The following is a 15,481-nucleotide window of genomic DNA, read 5'->3' as shown; positions in this document are numbered from 1 at the left end:
TTTGATGAGCCAGCGGATGTTGGCAATTTGATCTCTGGTTCCTCTGCCTTTTCTAAAACCAGCTTGAACATCTGGAAGTTCACAGTTCACATACTGTTGAAGCCTGGCTTGGAGAATTTTGAGCATTACCTTACTAGTGTGTGAGATGAGTGCAATTGTGTAGTAGTTTGAGCATTCTTCGGCATTGCCTTTCTTTGGGATTGGAATGAAAACGGACCTTTTCCAGTCCTGTGGCCACTGCTGAGTTTTCCAAATTTGCTGACATATTGAGTGCAACACTTTTACAGCATCATCTTTCAGGATTTGAAATAGCTCCACTGGAATTCCATCACCTCCACTAGCTTTGTTTGTAGGGATGCTTCCTAAGGCCCACTTGACTTGGCATTCCAGGATATCTGGTTCTAGGTCACTGATCACACCATTGTTGATTATCTGGGTCGTGAAGATATTTTTTGTACAGTTCTTCTGTGTATTCTTGCCATCTCGTCTTAATATCTTCTGCTTCTGTTAGGGCCATAACATTTCTGTCCTTTATTGTGCCCATCTTTGCATGAAATGTTCCCTTGGTATCTCTAATTTTATTGAAGAGATCTCTAGTCTTTCCCATTCACATGGACCACAGCCTTGTCTAACTCAATGAAACTATGAACCATGATGGGTAGGGCCACCCAAGATGGACGGGTCATGGTGGAGAGTTCTGACAAAATGTGGTCTACTGGAGAAGGGAATGGCAAGCCACTTCAGTATTCTTGCCTTGAGAACCCCATGAACAGTATGAAAATAGGCATCAGTGGATGCCAAAACTATTGAGTGGAGGGTGATTAGGAAACATGTGATTTGTCTTGAAGAATCACCCCAAAGATTACTAATTACAAGAGCAATGGTACCTTTGCATTGGAGAAATCTGACACCATCTGTGTCAAAAGGTTCTTAGCATCATTAAGAGTGAGACAAACTAGAATCATGATGTGACGTGATGGGAAGGGCACACTTTTACTATGACATTCTTAAACACAATGTTGCACCTGAATCTAATCATGATGAAGCAATGGGATAAATTTAGAATGTAGGACATTCTACAAAGTGATTTCCTGGGCTCTTCAAAATTGTCAGTGTCAGAGTTTCCCTGGTGACCCAGTGATAAAGATCCACCTGCCAATGCAGGAGACACAGGTTCCATCCCTGATCCAGGAAGAATTCACATGCTGAGGAACAACTAAACCCTTGTGCCACAACTATTGAGCCTGTGCTCTAGAGCCCAGGAGCTGCAGATACTGAAGCCTGTGTGCCCACAGCCTGTGCTCTGTGACAAGAGAAGCTACAGCAATGAGAAGCCCTGCACCACAACTGGAGAGTATCTCCTGTTGCCACAACTAGAGAAGAGCCTGCATAGCAACAAAGACCCAGCGCAGTGAATAAATACATAAAATTATTAAGAAAAAATTGTCAAGTGTCATGAAAGACCAAACAAATGAAAACTAAAGGACAATCAAGAAGACTAAAACATATTTCTATTACGTATAATGAGTGATCTCTGATTGAAATTTGGATAGAAGAAAAGCTATAAAGGATATTTTGGGTAATAATTGGGGAAATTTGGATATGGGTCAAGTCATAGGTATAATAGAATCAATATTAAATTTCTTGGGTCTGATCATAGGATTGTGGTTTTATAAGAAAATGTCCTTATTCCAGGAGAAACATGCAAATGGTGAATTGTCATGCTGTCTGTAACTTGTTTCCAAATGACTCAGCAAAAACAAAAAAGAGAAAGCAAATGTGGTAAAAATCTAATCATCTGTGAATCTAGATAAATGTATACAGGCATTTATTATACTATTCTTTCAACTTTTACTAGTTGACATTTAAAAAAATAAAACTTTGTGAGGTAAAGAGTAACATAAACCCTGTAAATACTAATATGTATTGTCATCAGAACCAAGATTTTCAGCATAAGTAAAAAGAGATGGAAGTAGAAAATCAAATCAGCCTAGTGAAAACTTTATAATCTTAAATCTGAACAGTCTGTTATATGATCTTTAGAGCCCCTGTAGAGAGGAAAATGAAATCTTACTATCTAATTTTCCTATCAACAATACTTATACAGTTATGTCAATGGTGTTAGCAGTTTTCAAATTTTAGAAGCAGCCTATGAATTAGTTCAGGGAAAAGTTAATTATGGTTACTAGAGAAAATATGGGCTTCCCTTGTGGCTCAGCTGGTAAAGAATCCGCCTGCAGTGCAGGAGACCTGGGTTCAATTCGTGGGTTGGGAAGATGCCCTGGAGAAAGGAAAGGTTATTCACTCCAGTATTCTGGCCTAGAGAATTCCATGGGGACTGCAGTTCATGGGGTCACAAAAAATCAGACACAACTGAGTGACTTTCACTTAATTTCAGAGAAAATATAAATGCCAACCTTCGTAACTTGAAAGTAAAGGTACAAGTACAGAAAGCAGGAGGAAGACTGAGGAGAACACATGGAAGAAGAGGGGAACAATCTTCTCATTTTAATACAGTGATTTACCAGTAAATCAAGAAATAGTAGTAAAGGCTCATTTTTTAGAATTAGGGAAAGTGAAAGTGAAGTTGCTCAGTCGTGTCCGACTCTTTGCGACCCCATAGACACCAGGCTCCTCCGTCTGTGGGATTTTCTAGGCAAGAGTACTGGAGTGGATTGCCCTTTCCTTCTCCAGGGATTCTTCCTGACCCAGGGATCGAACCCAGGTCTCCTGCATTGTAGACAGATACTTTACCGTCTGAGCCACCAGGGAAGTCCAATCAAAAATAGAATTAGGGAAGTAGACATCAAAAATCCTTGAAACAGAAACAAAAGTGATTCCTCCTGGGAAACTGAATTAGGGGAGGGGAAGATAGGGCAGTAGACTACAGTTTGATTATAAACCTTAGTACCTTGCTTTTTCCATATGTGATTACTGTGATAAAATGTTTTTAAATAATATTTTAATAAAGCAAGTGGCTCAGACAGCAAAGAATCCGCCTGTACTGCATGAGACCTGGGTTCGATCCCTGAGTCAGGAAGATCCCCTGGGGGAAGGCATGACAACCCATTCCAGTATTCTTGCCTGGAGAATCCCCACGGACAGAGGAACCTGGCAGATTACAGTCTATGAGGTTGCAGAGTCAGACACGACTGAGCGACTAAGCACAGCAATAAAGCAAGAATGGCCTACAATTCATAGTGCCTGTCTGTACAAGCACAATAAAAACCTGGTGTTTAAATTATATCAGTTTCACAAAGATTCCAGGGTGGGATTGGTTTATTACAGGATACACCAGCAGGAACAGCAGAGGAGCCTCATGTAGAGGGAGAGGGGAGAAGGGATGCTGGAGACAGGGAGGGTGGAGTGGGGAGGAAAGCAGGGAGCAGTGAGGGAGAGAGAAATAAGTTTACTGAAATGAAAGATTTGGCTGTAATTGAACCAAAATGAAAGGTCTGGGGTAATTTTGAGTTTGGTACAGTATATTAATCATATCATTTACTATCCAGTTGTATCTTAGGAACTTGAGCCAAAGCTCTGGGTAAAGATGACTATTAATTTAGGAAGAGTGAACTCCCCAGAACCTCTGAAGGTGTGAGATGTGCAAACACTGCTCTGCAGAGAGATGTATGGAGGTCTACAGAGGAAATGCTGCTCATCTCTTGGCATACTGGGGACCCAGGCTAGAGATTTACCAAGAGGGATCCTCCTGGGAACCACAGGGCTCCTTGAATTAGCCCATGCAATAGCTGGTGAATTTTGAGCAATGAGGTCTGGCATTGCTGTGGGTATAAGTTAAGGTAGAAAAATACTGCTTTCCTAATGTTATTATAACTCATAGTAGCCACAGCCTGGCATGGCCTGTAAAAACATGATCAGCATAGCTAATTTTACAGCAAAAGCATTAAGGGAGACAAACAGTATTTTATCATGATTAAAGATACATTTGAAAATGGAAATGTAAATGCTATAATGGTAAATCTCAGATATAATCCAACAATTTAATAGAGTTTTGAACTGACAGAGATGCAAGGATAAACCTTTTGGGTTGCAGCATTACAGGGGATAACATGTTAGATTCTACTATTGTTTCCCTATTATTTACTGCCCTGTCTATGAAAGGATTATGCCATCAGGTTTAGCCTTATGACTTGCATGAACCTAAGGAATGCACGCAGAAGTGATGTACGCTCCACATTTGAGCAGATGCTTTTAAGAGACATCTTGTGATTCAGCCATGGACCAGCATGTCTCACACAGGGCTGTTTCTTCAGTTTAGATCCTGGAATAAAGATCTTGGAACAGAGCTGTAGCAAACAGGTGCAGTAGAGGAGCACTAAACCATTGCTGTTGTAAGCCAGGGGCTTCCCCGATGGCTCAGTGGTAAAGAATCCGCCTATAATACAGGAGACCCAGGTTCAACCCCTGGGTCAGGAAGATCCCCTGGAGGAGGAAAATGGCAACCCACTCCAGTATTCTTGCCTGGAGAATCTCATGGAGTGAGGAACCTGGTGGGCTACAGTCCATACAGTCGCAGAGTTGGACACAACTGAAGCGACTGAGCAAGCATGCACGTTGTAAGCCACAAGGATTAGGGAGATGATTTGCTCCACAAAATAAACTAGTGAAAGCATACACATATAACTGCCAAACTTTTTTTTGCTACCAATACCTAGAAAATCTGAGTTATAATAAACATAATTTGAAACTCACATTTAAACTCCACCAGGACCTCAAATTAAGAGGCTACTGAAACAAAGTCTAAGTGCCTGAAATGATACTGCAGCTATAAATAGTAATAAGGAAAAAAATGCCATAAATTAACATAACAAATCTAGAAAAGGAAATAGGTAATATTTTAAAAGCACAAAAAGGGAAATATTCAACATAAAAGCAGAAATGAAAAAAATTGAGCAACAGAAAGCAGAACACTAAATACATGTGCCCAATGACTATATCTATTCATTTAAAAATTGTTCCTAAAATGCACCCCCTCCCTGTTGTGGTGCCTCTCTCCTACTGTCAGGCTTAATTTACAAACTGTCTTGGGTTTGATGTTCACTTTGAGAAAATGGATACATTTTTAGTACATCCATAAATAACATTTAATAACAATGAATTAAGGTTGCATATAGAAACTATTTAAATTCTGAACAAAGTCAACTTCCTTTAAAAATAATACAGAATTGGTACTTCCCTGGCAGTCCAGTGGTTAAGACCTGGTGACTCCACTGCAGGTTTGATCTTTCGTGGAGGAACTAAGATCCCACATGCTGAGAAGTGTGGCCAAAAGAATAAATTAATTAAGAAATAATAAAAAGAAACAATATGTTCACCATCAAAAACTCTACATCTTGACCATAGCATTGTCAAGATCAAGGTCAGTGTTTTTCAGTTGAAGCTTGAAACCTGCTACTGAATCATGAAATCAGTTTAGTGGGTTGAAATTTACACTAACAAAATAGAAGAGAATAGAATTGAAAATTTCACAGTGCAATGCAAGCAGTAAAGCTAAATACAGTTTCATGAAACCTTAGTTTCCGTTATATAATTTGTATGTGTGGGAATATGTCTTATATCCTAGTTTGAAACAAAAATGTGTGATCTTACTATAGGTACGGTGGAGTCAAAAAATGTTGAAAGTCACTGGTTTAGGTCCCTGAAATTGAAAGTAATGTTCAAAATATTTCACAACTGGTTAAGTTGGGTGTAGTCCAGTCAGAACTAAAGCTGTGCTGTGTTGGGACAGGGCCCCAGGGAACTTTGCCAGGCCAGAGGTTACCCGTTTGTTTATGGATTGAGAGTCCCAAGAGGCGGCTCAGGACGGCTGAGGAAGCAGTGGGCGTGAGGCAGTGGCTTTGTAGGTATATTCGTTTTCTATTTTTGGAGTAACAAGTTGCCATAAACCTAGGGTTAAAATAACACAAACTTATTATCTTACAGTTCCGTAGGTCAGAAATTAGGCACAGGTCTCACTGACCTGAAATCAAGGTGTTTTCACAGCTATCCTTTTTGCAGGCTCCGAGAGAATCTGTTTCCTTGCCTTTTTCAGCTTCCAGAGGCTGCTTACATTTCTCGATTTTTGGCCTCTTTCTCTATCTTCAAAGTCATCAATATTACACCTCCCCCTCGCTCTTCTTGCATGGTCACATCTCACTTTAATCACAGCTGAGAAAAGTCCACTTTTAAAGAGCCATGTGGTTAGATTGAGCCCACTGGATAATCCAGAATAATCTCCTTTTCCTTAATCACATCTGAAAAATCCCTTTTTTGCCATGTAAGATGCCAGATTCTGGATCTATAGGAAATGGACAAGTCGGGGACCATCATTTTTTCTACCACCACAGGTATGGAAAAGTCTTGTTATTTGAAGAAATAGCACAGCCATACCTGTGCAGACCACCCAAACGGAATTAAATACAGGCCATCTGTGAAATGACCCCTCTGGGGTCTCTATGCAGTTCTCTATAACTGTGGCTTGAACGTTCACCCTATTACCTCCAAGAGGTGAAAAGGTTAAGTTACACACACCAATATAACTTGATCCACTGCTTTCACCTTTCCAGTATTTTCCTAGGAGGATTAACTCTGAAAAGGAAGACTTACTTCAGACACAGGAGAACTGGGTGGAGAACTATGCACAAACTTAAGAAAAGCATCTGACAGAAATACTCCTTTTCATCATGTGAAAGTATATTTATATGAATTTATTATTTCCATATTACTTTGCTGCTGCTGCTGCTAAGTCACTTCAGTTGTGTCTGACTCTGTGTGACCCCATAGATGGCAGCCCACCAGGCTCCCCCATCCCTGGGATTCTCCAGGCAAGAACACCGGAGTGGGTTGCCATTTCCTTCTCCAGTGCATGAAAGTGAAAAGTACCATGTCTGACTCAGCTACCCCATGTTCTGCAGCCCACCAGGCTCCTCTGTCCATGGGATTTTCCAGGCAAGAGAACTGGAGTGGGGTGCCATTGCCTTCTCCAATATTATTTTACAATGAACATATAGTATGCATTTCATGATGATAGCAAGTGGCAGCTTTAAAAATGAAGTTCTAGAAGGATATTTCAATTTTTTATAATTCTTAAACATTTCATAATTCTGAAAGAAGTCTCTGGAACATCATTAAATAGTGGTACCCCACAAAATATAGTCATAACTTATACATATATATTATATATGTATATATAATACATACACCAATTCACACATCCTGGCAAGGAACAAAGTTCATTTTAAAAGCTAATGTTTTACACTCACAATATTTTAAAAATTAAATGTGCTTTACTACAGAGTAGAATTTTCAAAACAATCTTTGAAACGATCTTCCTTGGAAGGAAAGTTATGACCAACCTAGATAGCATATTGAAAAGCAGAGACATTACTTTGCTAACAAAGGTCCATCTAGTCAAGGCTATGGTTTTTCCAGTGGTCACGTATGGATGTGAGAGTTGGACTATGAAGAAAGCTGAGCACCGAAGAATTGATGCTTTTGAATTGTGTTGTTGGAGAAGACTCTTGAGAGTCCTCTGGACTGCAAGGAGATCCAACCAGTCCATTCTAAAGGAGATCAGTCCTGGGTGTTCTTCAGAAGGACTCATGCTGAAGCTGAAACTCCAATACTTTGGCCACCTCATGCAAAGAGTTGACTCATTGGAAAAGACCCTGATGCTGGGAGGGATTGGGGGCAGGAGGAGAAGGGGACGACAGAGGGTGAGATGGCTGGATGGCATCACTGACTCGATGGACATGAGTTTGAGTGAACTCCGGGAGTTGGTGATGGACAGGGAGGCCTGGCATGCTGCAATTCATGGGGCTGCAAAGAGTCGGACACGACTGAGCAACTGAACTGAACTGATACATGTTTATCCATAGAGTAATCATCCTCCTCAGCATTGCTCACTGGATGTTTTTATGCCACCTAACAAAACAGGAATTAACTCATTTCTGAGTCATATAAGCCACAAAGCCCCTGTGAACTCTAATAAAGCACTTTGTGAAGCAGCGTGAAAGTGGAAGAAATATAAAGAAGTATCAACTGATGGTGAAGTGAGCCTTTTACAAATGCTAGTGGATATGCTTGGGTGGAAGATGAAAGGAAGGTAATATGGGGACAACTCTATCTGCTGTTTCACTCTCTCTGAAGACAGTGAAGGTGCTAATTTATGTATTTAAAAAAATTTGTTGATTCATTTTTCTTTCATTACAAAGGAGAATTTTCATATAATTAGTGACCTAGATTCCACCATGCTCCTCTTATAAAACTCAATGGCTCTTGCTCAGTTCAGTCGCACAGTCGTGTAGGACTCTGCAACCCCATGGACTGCAGCATTCCAGGCCTCCCTGTCCATCACCAACTCCTGGAGTCTACTCAAACTCATGTCCATTGAGTCAGTGATACTATCCAACCATCTCATCCTCTGTCATCGTCTTCTTCTGCCTTCAATCTTTCCCAACATCAGGGTCTTTCCTAATGAGTCAGTTCTTCACATCAGGTGGCCAAGGTATTGGAGTTTCAGCTTCAGCATCAGTCCCTCCAATGAATATTCAGGACTGATTTCCTTTAGGACTGACTGGTTTGATCTCCTTCCAGTCCAAGGATTCTCAAGAGTCTTCTCCAACACCACAGTTCAATAGCATTAATTCTTTGGTGCTCAGTTTTCTTTATGATCCAACTCTTACATCCATACATGACTATTGGAAAAGCCATAGCTTTGACTAGACAGACCTTTGTTGGCAAAGTAATGTCTCTGCTTTTTAATATGCTGTCTGGGTTGGTCATATTTTTCTTCCAAGGAGCAGGTGCTTTTTAATTTCATGGCTGCAGTCCCCATCTGCAGTGATTTTTGAGCCCAAAATATAAAGTCTGTCACTGTTTCCATTGCTTTCCCATCTATTTCCCATGACGTGATGGGACCAGATGCCATGATCTTAGTTTTCTGAATGTTGAGTTTTAAGCCAAATTTTTCACTCTCCTCTTTCACTTTCATCAAGAGGCTCTTTAGTTCTTCTTCCCTTTCTGCCATAATGGTGGTGTCACCTGCGTGTCTGAGGCTATTGATATTTCTCCCAGCGATCTTGATTCCATCTTGTGCTTCATCCAGTCCAGCGTTTCTCATGATGTACTCTGCATAGAAGTTAAATAAGCAGGGTGACAATATACAGCCTTGATGTACTCCTTTCCCAATTTGGAACCAGTTTGTTGTTCCATGTCTAGTTCTAACTGTTGCTTCCTGACCTGCAGATTTCTCAGGAGGCATGTCAGGTCGTCTGGTATTCCCATCTCTTTAAGAATTTTCCACAGTTTGTTGTGATCTACACAGTCAAAGGCTTTGGCATAGTCAATAAAGCAGATGATTTTCTGAAACTGTCTTGCTTTTTCAATGATCCAATGGATGTTGGCAATTTGATATCTGGCTCTTGGTACTCAGACAAATGGAAAGGTTTTCAAAATTTAAAAAGACACATGTACCCCAATCTTCATTGCAGCGCTATTTATAATAGCTAGAATATGGAAGCAACCTAGATGTCCATCAACAGATGAATGGATAAAGAAGTTGTGGTACATATACACAATGGAGTATTACTCAGCTATAAAAAGGAATGCATTTGAATCACTTCTAATAAGGTGGGTGAACCTAGATCCTATTATATAGAGTGAAGTAAGTCAGAGAAAGATAAATATTGTTCAGTTCAGTTCAGCCACTCAGTTGTGTCCGGCTCTTTGCAACCCCATGGACTGCAGCACGCCAGGCTTGCCTGTCCATCACCAACTCCCGGAGCTTGCTCAAACTCATGTCCATCGAGTCAGTGTGGCCATCCAACCAACTCATCCTCTGTCATCCCCCTCTCCTCCTAGAAAGATGTTACTGAAGAATCTATTTGAAGGGCAGCAATGGAGAGCCAGACATAGAGAACAGACTTACGGACATGGGGACAGGGGAGGAGAGTATGAAGTGTATGGGGAGAGTAACATGGAAACTTATGTTACCATATGTAAAACAGATAGCCAACAGGAATTTGTTGTATGTCTCAGGAAACTCAAACAGGGGCTCTGTGTCAATCTAGAGGGGTGGGAAAGGAGGGAGGTGCAAGAGGGAGGGGATATATGTATACTTATGACTGATTTATGTTGAGGTTTGACAGAAAACAACAAAATTCTGTAAAGCAATTATTCTTCAATTAAAAAATAAATTTAAAAAATAAAAAAGAAAGGTTTTTTATTTTTATTGCCCTACCTCCACACTCAATTTTAGAGACAAAATATTTTTTAATTAGAAAGATGAAGTCTTTTTCAAAACCCATGTTTTATCAAGTTAATTATCCACATGTCTGCCCTGTCCATTCTTCATCTTTTCAACCATCCTTGACTCTCTGTCTCGTGCTACTACCTTCTTAAGTCTCAAAAGCAAGGTTTCCCAAGAAATCAAGGGAAAGAAAGTGATTATTATTATGCACTTATCTAATTAATTCAGAGGTACTTTTCTTATTGATCAAAATGATTAAAGATCTTCCTGAGAACATTACTGTGCCAATTATTTTTCTATTGGCACAATGCCACAATCTCCCTTCTGTATCCCATAACTGTAGGGCCTGTTAGCCTATAACTCTGTTCCCAGAATCCTTTATCAACTGGTTTTCAGTCAGGCTTGGCCAATGGGAGTCACTGGTGCAGGCAAAAGGAAGCCAATTTAAGCCTGTACCAGTGATAGAGGGGTATCAACAGCAGATTTTGGAAGCCCCCAAAATAAAGTCTCTCAGTGTTTCCATTGTTTCCCCATCTATTTGCCATGAAGTGATGGGACTGGATGCCATGATCTTAGTTTTCTGAATGTTGAGTTTTAAGCCAAACTTTTGCACTCTAGTCATTCACTTTCATCAAGAGGCTCTTTAGTTCTTCTTCCCTTTCTGCCATAATGGTGGTGTCATCTGCATATCTGAGATTATTGATATTTCTCCTGGCAATCTTGATTCCAACTTGTGCTTTATCCAGCCTGGCATTCCCATGATGTACTCTGTATATAAGTTAAATAAGCAGGGTGACAATATACAGCCTTGATGTACTCCTTTCCCTATTTGGAACCAGTCTGTTGTTCTATGTCCAGTTCTAACTGTTGCTTCTTGACCTGCATACAGATTTTTTCAGAAGGCAGGTCAGGTGGTCTGGTATCCCCAACTCCAAGAATTTTCCGCAGTTTATTGTGAACCACACAGTCAAAGGTTTTGGCATAGTCAATAAAGCAAAAGTAGATGTTTTTCTGGAACTCTATTGCTTTTTCAGTGACCCAATGAATGTTGGCAAGTTGATCTCTGGTTCCTCTGCCTTTTCTAAATCCAGCTAGAACTTTTTGGGGTTCCAAAATCACTGCAGACAATGAATGCAGCCATGAAACTAAGGCGCTTGCTCCTTGAAAGAAAATCTATGGCCAACCTAGACAGCATATTAAAAAGTAGAGACATTACTTTGCTAACAAAGGTCCGTTTAGTCAAAGCTACGGTTTTTCCAATAGTCATGTATGGATGTGAGAGTTGGACTATAAAGAAAGCTGAGCACCAAAGAATGATGCTATTGAACTGTGGTGTTGGAAAAGACTCTTGAGAATCCCTTGGACTGTACAGAGATCCAACCAGTCCATCCTAAAGGAAATCAGTCCTGAATATCCATTGGTAGGACTGATGCTGAAGCTGAAACTCCAATACTTTGGCCACCTGATGTGAAGAACTGACTCATTAGAAAAGACCTTGATCCTAGGAAAGATTGAAGGCAGGAGGAGAAGGAGACAACAGAGGACAAGATGGTTTCATGGCATCACCAATGCGATGGACATGAGTTTGAGTAGGTTTTGGGAGTTAGTGAGGGACAGGAAAGCCTGGCATACTACAGTTCATGGGGTCGCCATTGGTGGCCAAGAGTCAGACTTGACAGAGCAACTGAACAGAACAACAGCAGATTCAGCACTGGCCACAGGGGGCCCCTTCTGTGGAGGCAGGGTTCCTGTACTGGCATCCGGGAACTTCCAGGAGCAAACACAGCAGGACTCCAGCTGATGCCTTGTGATAGCAGCTTTCTCTCTTCTAGGTAACACTCCTTTTCTCCTCCTTTTTCCTCTAGCCCTCTCAACACCTTTGTAACCATTTCCTAGAATTAAGTCCCTTTCTGTTTCAACTACATACAGTGGTTTCTATTTTCTTGACTCAAATGATTGAACGGATTAGAGACCAAATTATTTCCTAAACTACCAGAGCTTTGGGAAACTGCAATGTTCATAAGTCAAAATAGTGGAATATTTCTCTGGAAGCCACTGCTCCCCACAAACTCATATTAGGCAAGTTTACAAAGTTCTTAGTCTTAAGGACACATGAGAGTCCACCCAAGTGAAATGGATTGTGGAGTCTGACTGAGTCCTGTTTTGGGGGTACAAATGAGATACCTAGTGTGCAGTTAGTTTCAGTACCCTGAACACTGGCTATAGGCATCACTGAAAGTCCTTGGCCTGTGGGGAATACAAACAGCTAGGTTTACCTGCTCTTCAGATAATCCAGATTGAGGTCTCAGGCTCTGGTAGTTCTTGAAAATTTATTCAGAATATTTAGTAATTTGCAAGTGGGGAAGGAAACTGGTCAGGCAATAAAAGGTTTAGGCACCTAACTGAAGGTGGAGTGGTAGTTTAGGTCTGTTCTACCCAGTTTTTCATCTGTTTGACAAATGTGTCCAGTAGGACCCTCTCTATTTTGAATAGACCCTCTCTATTTTGAATCCTTGTTTCAAAAATCAGGGATTTGGGATGGGCAACTCCAAAGGGAATGGTGTCAATTAGGGTTGGATTTCCTGTGGGTTGGATTTCCTGTGGGTAGTTAAGGTCACACTGGAGAGGGTTCTGTGGCTGCCATGATTCTGGGCTCCTCAAATTCTCCACTGTAGGAACAGATGATGTGTTTATCAGAGTGAGTCTTTATTTAATGTCCATTTACCCTTGCGGTCTCTTTTTCTCATCAGTAAACCTTAAGAGAACAGGAGGTGCTACATATATTCATTCACTTTATTAATATTAAATAAATGCCTTTTTTATTGATTGCCAACACACCAACATAACAATAACCTCTTCAAAGCTTCAGAAGTTTATGGCAACAAGTTTCAAATACCCTGAAGGTGATCTTTCCTCTAATGAAATCTTCCCCACGCACCCTCGAATGTCTAAGCAGAAACTGCTATTTCTAAATTGATTTGTTGGTATTCTGGAGTATAATTTGCCTATGTTATTCTACTCTGCAGGCAAGAGCCCTTTCTCTATATGATAGATCAGTGCTATCAACCCTACTGAGTCTCGAACTTTAATGAACATTATATGCATGAAATGAATAGATGTTATTTTTTATTAAGAAAATAGATAACGAAAGAAATTTCTACTTTTGGAGAAGAATATAGAATAAAGAGTTCAGAAAAATGTTTGGAAATAAGGTAAATATATGAAATTGAAATAACATTAATATGTACCAATCATACTCAGTTTGATATATGTAATTAAAAAGGAATCCTAATTTGTAATAGCAGCAGATATGTTAATGACTCTCAATGGGAAATAGATCATTAATATGAAGAAAAGCAGAAGATTTTCTTGAAAGATACTAAGTACAAGAAAAGAAGTACCATATTTAAGACTAATATTTTAATAATGCCACTCTCCTACCAATTAATTAATACACTTAAAGCAATGTGGCAAAATCTCAATTTGATATACTTTCAAAGAACTTGATAAAATAATTCTGAAATTTACCTGAAAAGTTAACAGGTATGGAATTTCCTGGGGGTGTAGTGGTTAGGATTCTGTGCTTGCACTGCAGGGAACCCAGGTTTGATCCCTGGTCAGGGGACTAAGATTTCACAAACCACACAGAGTGGCCAAGAAAGCCAAAAAATAAAAACAGGTAAAAATAGTTAATATCCTGAGCCAGTATAAAAATGATCTTACATTATATAACTTTAATTATGTAATCACAGAAAAATAGATTAATATAAAGGACAATCTCATGTTTTTATGTTATTTACTTTGTTCACATTATTATTCTTTTTTTTAATTTTATTTAACTTTACAATATTGTATTGGTTTTGCCATATATCAAAACATTATTATTCTGATAGCAAAATATTTTCTTAAGAAGCAGTGCAAACTTACATTTTATATCATAAATTGTGAGCTAGTGGGGACCAAGGTAATAAGATTACATTTTATCAAGAACCTAGACAAATCTTCTGTTACTGATCTGAGTGAGGTACAGCATCTCTTTTCTGAAGAGTTTGTGAGTTACCTCCCTCATCCCTATTAGAATGACCTCAACCACCAGACTCAGCATCTTAATAGAAATTTGAGTTCTTTTAGTATCCAGCCAGCCCAATATTTCAATGTTTTCAATATGTGAATTTCAGTCACAGATAATTTCATTTAAAATTAGCTTAAAAAAAAAATAGGTAGTGATCATATTCTCAACTACTAAATGATGAAGGTTTAGCTTCAAATGAATGGTTATTCTGATCTCTCTAAAATAGTACTCTGCAATCTGTTAATCAAAAGGTAATTAACAGAAATAACTCCTGCATCTTATTAGATCATTTGAAATCATAAAACCTTCCAAGTATACATTCAGATTGCTGCTACTGAAATACAAGCAGCAGCATATGTAGTATTGTTACAAAAACATAACCACCAAATCTTAAAATTTTAATAATACTGGAGTTAGATGCTGAGACTACATATAAAACTGGTATATACCGGGGTGTATATTCTCAGAAAGTTTAAAGTATAATTATAGTAAAGGATTAAGCAAAATGACTTCATCTTTGAAAAGCAGTGCAGTGATATAGCTGCAATTTCCTTACTGAAGTGCCAATTCTGTTCTTATAAATTCTCATTAAAATTTTTTTTGCAAATTCTTCTTGATTATTTTTTACCCATGACCATTGTACTGATATAATTCTGATATTATTATCCATCATAATACATGGCAGAATGTTCATGTTCAATTTTTAAACCAAATCACTTTTTTTAAGGAAGTGACAAAAACGCAGTTGGTTTGGATACAAAATTACAAAGATACCTAATGGCAGAGCTAAAAGCATATAAACAAAGGGGAACCATAACAGCAAATGTTTAATGACAGGAAAAACAGAACATGTCTCAGAGTGGCAAAAGAAGGTGGATCAGATAGGAGGAGGTAAGTATTAAATCAAGTTTTTAAAATGAAAATATAAATAATTTTAGAGAAGTGAGCAGAGACTGATTTTGATTCTCAGTTGTCAAAACACTAGCAAGTAAAATTTACTTATACGTAATAAGGAAATGTTTAGTGGTGAAAACATCCTGGGTTTTTTGATGTAACCCTACCAATTAAATTTTGTACCTTAAAAGTTGAGCTGTTCAACCTGGTAGTCATTAGCCACAAGTGGCTATTTAAATTTAATTTAAAATAAGTAAAAATAAAAA

General features: G+C 39.1%; 1 long non-coding RNA gene across 1 annotated transcript; it reads right to left on the bottom strand.

Annotated features, from left to right (window-relative positions):
* Positions 1–5,080: 5,080 nt before the first annotated feature.
* LOC147363294 (uncharacterized) lies at positions 5,081–6,182 on the bottom strand. Its single transcript, XR_015136891.1, has 2 exons — positions 5,981–6,182; positions 5,081–5,907 (listed from the first exon to the last, which is right to left on the bottom strand). It is a non-coding gene; the product is annotated as an uncharacterized LOC147363294 (long non-coding RNA).
* Positions 6,183–15,481: the final 9,299 nt, after the last annotated feature.

The sequence above is a fragment of the Bos grunniens genome, chromosome 11 (genome assembly GCF_055505025.1).
Source record: "Bos grunniens cultivar Pamir isolate PY7600 chromosome 11, Bosgru_T2T1.0, whole genome shotgun sequence".
Taxonomy (NCBI): domain Eukaryota; kingdom Metazoa; phylum Chordata; class Mammalia; order Artiodactyla; family Bovidae; genus Bos; species Bos grunniens.
This window is presented reverse-complemented; position numbering and strand designations above follow the sequence as displayed.